The following is a 5,812-nucleotide window of genomic DNA, read 5'->3' as shown; positions in this document are numbered from 1 at the left end:
ACGGTCACTGCAGGGCAGGGTCCAGGGGCGGGAGAGCCAATGGGAACCAGGGGAGGAGCAATACGCAACCAATAAGGTGAGTCCGGCGAGATGCAGAGGTGGGGGCGCTTCCGGGGAGCAAACCAGGAGGAACAGCAGGGGCGCCGTGGGGCAGGACTGAGGGGCAACAGGGGGGGCCGTGGGTGGGACCGAGGGGCTGTGGAGGGGCTTGGGGAAGCTCAGGGCTGGGCTAGCAGGGGCCGTGGGGTGGGGCTGAGGGGCAGCGGGGGGGGCCGTGGGGCGGGGCAGAGGTGCAGCAGGGGGGCTGTGTGGCGGGACCAAGGGGCAGCGGCAGGGCTCGGGGGAAGCTCAGGGCTGGGCCAGCAGGGGCCGTGGGGCAGCAGGGGCCATGGGGTGGGGCTGAGGCGCAGCGGGGGGGGCTGTGGGGCGGGGCCAAGGGACAGCGGGGGGCCGTGGGGCAGGGCTGAGGCGCAGTGGGGGCTGTGGGGCGGGACCGAGGAGCAGTGGGGGGGCCGTGAGGTGGGGCTGAGTGGCAGCGGGGTGCCGTGGGGAGGGGATGAGGAGCAGTGGGCGGGCGTGGGGTGGGGCTGAGTGGCAGCGGGGCGCCGTGGGGCGAGGATGAGGAGCAGTAAGGGGCCATAGGGCAAGACTGAGGAGCAGAGGGGGGCCGTGGAGCGGGGCTGAGAGGCAGTGGGGCGCCGTGGGGAGGGGATGAGGAGCAGTGGGGGGGCATGGGGCGGGGCCAAGGCACAGCGGGGGGCCCGTGGGGCAGGGCTGAGGCGCAGTGGGGGGGCCCTGGGGTGGGGCTGAGAGGCAGCGGGGCGCCGTGGGGAGGGGATGAGGAGCAGTGGGGTGGCGTGGCGTGGGGCGGAGAGGCAGCGGGGCGCTGTGGGGCGGGGATGAGGAGCAGTGGGGGGCCGTGGGGAGGGGATGAGGAGCAGTGGGGTGGCGTGGGGTGGGGCGGAGAGGCAGCGGGGCGCCGTGGGGAGGGGATGAGGAGCAGTGGGGTGGCGTGGCGTGGGGCGGAGAGGCAGCGGGGCGCCGTGGGGCGGGGATGAGGAGCAGTGGGGGGCCATGGGGAGGGGATGAGGAGCAGTGGGGTGGCGTGGGGTGGGGCGGAGAGGCAGCGGGGCGCCGTGGGGCAGGGATGAGGAGCAGTGGGGGGCCGTGGGGTGGGACCGAGGGGCAGTGTGGCCCTGTGGGGCAGGGCTGAGGAGCAGTGGGGGGCCGTGGGGTGGGGCTGAGTGGCAGCGGGGGGCCGTGGGGAGGGGATGAGGAGCAGTGGGGGGCCGTGGGGAGGGGATGAGGAGCAGTGGGGGGCCGTGGGGTGGGACCGAGGGGCAGTGTGGCCCTGTGGGGCAGGGCTGAGGAGCAGTGGGGGGCCGTGGGGTGGGACCGAGGGGCAGTGTGGCCCTGTGGGGCAGGGCTGAGGAGCAGTGGGCGGCACCGTGGGGCGGGACTGAGCAGCCGCAGGGCGCCGTGGGGCAGGCACACGGGACGGACAAGATCTCACAGGACAGCGAAGGACCCACACATGGGCTCTGCCCCAGTGCAGCAGGTGGGGGTCGGAGGGGGGAGCCGCCGCCACCACCGCCTCTGTCCCTCCCTGGCCTCCGTGACTCACCCCAGCCCCAGCCCCGTCACGCCAGGCGGATGCCGCCCAGACGACCCCCCCCCTCCGCCCCCAACCCCACGGCCCGTCTGCTTCCAGCTCTCTCCGCCCCCGGGCACCGGAGCGGAGCAGGGGGGCGGTGGGTGACAGACATGGGGCACGTGGACGGGGAGTGCCCCCGCTCTGGGCCCCAGAGGGAGGTGACGCACATGGCTCGGGGGGGCGGGACGGAGCGGAGCTAAAAGCGGCTGCGGCTGGGGGGCTAAGTTTGGGACCGGGGCAGGAAGTGGGCGGGGCGGACGTACGCTCCCAAGGGAGACCCTGGCGGGACGGCTGCTGCCCGGCACACGCCAGTGACATGCGACACCGCCATGCGTGGACACGCTAACAACACAGACATGCCAACCAGTGACGAGGACATGTAAACATGCCAATGACACATCATGTACTCGAGGCCCCCAGACTCTGCCACCTACTCACGCCCCGGGCACTCTCATTTTCACATGCGTGCGTGAGCTCCTTGGGCACGGCGGCACACTTGTGCGCTGCATGTTTACACACGTGATCGTGCCGTGCCCAGCTGTGCACACGTGCTCGGCCCATTCACACGCGCCTTCCTCTCTCCCTATATTCCCCCCACGCCGTTGCCGTCATGGCCCATCCTGCGCTGTGGGGATTTCGGGGCTGGCCCATGACGCGTGTGCGAGCAGAGAGGAATCGTGCAGCACGACGCCCGTGTCAGACATGCTTGCTCCGCCCCCCTCCTCATGACAGTTTATTCACATCCCCTCTGGACGGTGGCAGGCTGCCAGAGCTGGGGGGGCACGACAGGGGGCGAGGGTGTGAATGGGGGAGTCAAGGGGGGGGTGGGCCCACAGGAAAACACTTCCTGTGCAAACAGCTGGACACACACACACATCCCAGCAGGGGGCAGCGCCGGACACACAAACACACACACACGAGCTGGGGGCAGCGCTGCGTGGACACACATAAACAAACACTCACACCAGCAGTTGGCAGCGCTATGCGCGTGCACACACACACACACACCTGCGTGAACACACACACACACCAGCAGTTGGCAGCGCTGTGTGCACATACCCCTGCGTGAACACACACACATGCACACACACCAGCAGGGGACAGTGCTGGATACACACACACACAAACTCCAACAGGGGGCAGCACTGCATGGATACACACACACACACACACACTAGCAGTTGGCAGAACTGTGTGCACACATACACACACACACCCTTGTGTGAACGCACAAACATAGACACACACACACCAACAGGGGGCAGCATTGGACACACACATACACACACACTCACACAAACTAGCTGGGGCAGCGCTGCATGAACACACACACACACACCAGTAGGGGGCAGCTCTGCGTCAACACACACACACACACACACACGCTGGGGACAGCACTGTGTGAACACACACACACACACACACCAGCGGGGACAGCACTGCGTACACACACACACACACACACCAGCTGGGGGCAGCACTATGTGAACACACTCACACCAGCAGGGGGCAATGATGCATGAACACACAGACACACAAACCAGTAGGGGGCAGCGCTGCACGCACACACATATGCACCAGTAGGGGGCAGCGCTACGTATACACACACACACACCAGCTGGGGACAGCGCTGTGTGAACATACACAAATACACACCAGCAGGTGCCAGCACTGCGTGAACACACCCACACACCCAGACCAGCAGGGGACAATGATGCGTGAACACACACACACCAGCTGGGGCCAGCACTGGGTGAACACACACACACCAGCAGGGAACAGCATTGGACACACACATACACACACACTCACACAAACCAGCTGGGGCAGCCCTGCGTGAACACACACACACACACACCAGTAGGGGGCAATGATGCGTGAACACACACACACACCAGCAGGGGGCAGCACAGGGTGAACACCCCCACACCAGCAGGGGGCAGCACTGGGTCAACACCCCCACAGCAGCAGGGGGCAGCGCTGCGTGAACACACCCCTACCAGCAGGGGGCAGCACGCCCCCGACCCCTTCGCTCTCGGGCGTGGCACCAGTGACCGTCCGGGCTCCCTGTGAGTTCCGGTGGTGGCGCTGGGCGTGGGCGGGGTAAGCCCGGCCGCCCCGCCCATCCCCGCCGCGCCTGACGGAGGGAATCTCCGTCCCGCCCACGCTGGCCGGGAAGCTGAGCGGTGCCCGCCGGCGGCTGCCTGGAAGGGCATGAGGCAGAGAGACAACGGCACCTCCCGGTGCCCCATGGCCCGCCCCCCTGAGCCATGGGGCTGGATCGGCACCCCCTAGAGATGACAGTGCCCACCCTGCCCCCTTGCCAGGTGCCGGGGAGTTCCCGGGGGTGGGCACTGGGAAATGACCTCTTCCTTCCCCTTCACGGCTACGTTCTCTGAAGCGGCCCCGGGGTTCCTGTCTGGGCTCTGCCTTTACTAGAAAAGGGAAGTAGCAGCCCTGACTCACACAGGCCGGGCGGGGGCGGGGGGCAGGGCGGTGGTGATACACTGGCGTGCGAGAGCACGCACAAGTGAGTGTGCGAGGGCAGATGCTTGTGAGAGGGGAATGTGCGACCGGGCGGTGGAGGCCGAGCACGCAGGGCACGAGCGTGCCAAAGTCAAACATGCACCGCTAACCCGTCGCCGACAGCATGGGCCATGCAAATGAGTGTGCCACAGTGACCGTGCATGTCAGAGTGTGCATGTGTGTGAAAGTGACCCTGCATGTGTGGACATCTGCACGGGTATGGCGGCGCAGCTGAGAGCATGCATGTGCAAATGAGCGTGCACAACTGACTGTGCGTGTCAGTGTGTCTTGCCAAGTGTGCGAGACCCGGTGATGGGTGAAGAAGTCCGTATTTGGGTGTGAGGGTGCATATAAGAATGTGTGTGACAATGCAGATTTCAGGGAGCGTGTGTGCACGTGAGGGGCACCGGCAGGCATGAGAGACCGACTGGTGCACCTAGGCGTGAAAGGGCATGAACAGAGCTATGCACAAGCCAGCGGGGCCGCACATCTGTCTCAGTGCAATCGTGCAAGTGTGCTGAGCCTTGCGTGTGTCGGCGAGAGTGCATGCAGGCGAGTGTGAGTGAAGGGGGGGTGAACGGGGGCAAATGTGCACGCGTGTGGCCACAGTGCTGTGCAAGGGGAAATGGGGCACTAGTAGGAGGGGCACTCCAAGGGGCTGATGGGGTGGGGAAGTGGGGCCTGGCAGCACTAGGGGCGGGGCCTGAATTGGCTCCGCCTCCTTCGATGAGTCAGAGGTGGGGGAGTGCTGGGGTGGGGGGTTCCCTCCCCGCACGATCACTCCACAGCTTGGAGCATATGGCGGGAGGGAAGGGGGGGAGTTACACAAGGAGACCTTCACACGCATGGAGCCAGACATGCATGCGTGCACTGAAAGGAACGCCCATGTGAACGCCCACAACTGAGTGCATGACCAGCCCCTCCCCGTACATCCCCATGAGCCCCACAGTCCAAACCTGCCCCCCCCATATGCTCTGAGCTGCCCCCCTGCACTCTGGGCACCCAGCCCCACTCCTCCGTGCATCCCCTTGCACGGCTGCCGTGAATCCGAGTGAAAGCCGAGCCCGGCCCTAGATCCCGCCCGGGGGTGGGGGGATCCAGCCCGTCTGGGAACTGGGTGGGGGGGAAGATTCACTGACGACAGGCGGTGGGGAACCCCCACCCCCTCGGGGGTCAGAGTCACGTCAGCGCTGAGTCAGTGCTGCGCCTGGAAACCCACGTGTGCACCGACCAAAAGACTTATCACAACCGCCCGTCCCGCCTGTCCCCCAGACCCGCACACCCCCAGCATCACGCAACCGGCACCACAGCGATAGAGACACACGCACCCGGCATCACACAAGGTCACACACACGCCGCATCCCACGGTAACCAGGAAGCATGACAGAGACAGCACCGCACGGTGTCAGTGTCACTCGATGACCTAGAGACACACAGGGTCACACACACAGGCACCCCACCCACACCTGCACAGGATCACTGTCACACACACACACGGACAGGCCTCCGACACGGTGACACACAGACCCAGTGACACAGAAAGGCACAGACAGCATTTCACACACACACAGAGTTGGTGTCACACACACAGGGAGACCCGCACGTACCGTGACCCACACACACAAACCTTGT

This window comes from Chrysemys picta, chromosome 16, assembly GCF_011386835.1.
Source record: "Chrysemys picta bellii isolate R12L10 chromosome 16, ASM1138683v2, whole genome shotgun sequence".
In the NCBI taxonomy this organism is placed as follows: Eukaryota; Metazoa; Chordata; order Testudines; family Emydidae; genus Chrysemys; species Chrysemys picta.
The sequence above is the reverse complement of the archived record's forward strand: the minus strand, read 5'-3'. Positions refer to the sequence as shown.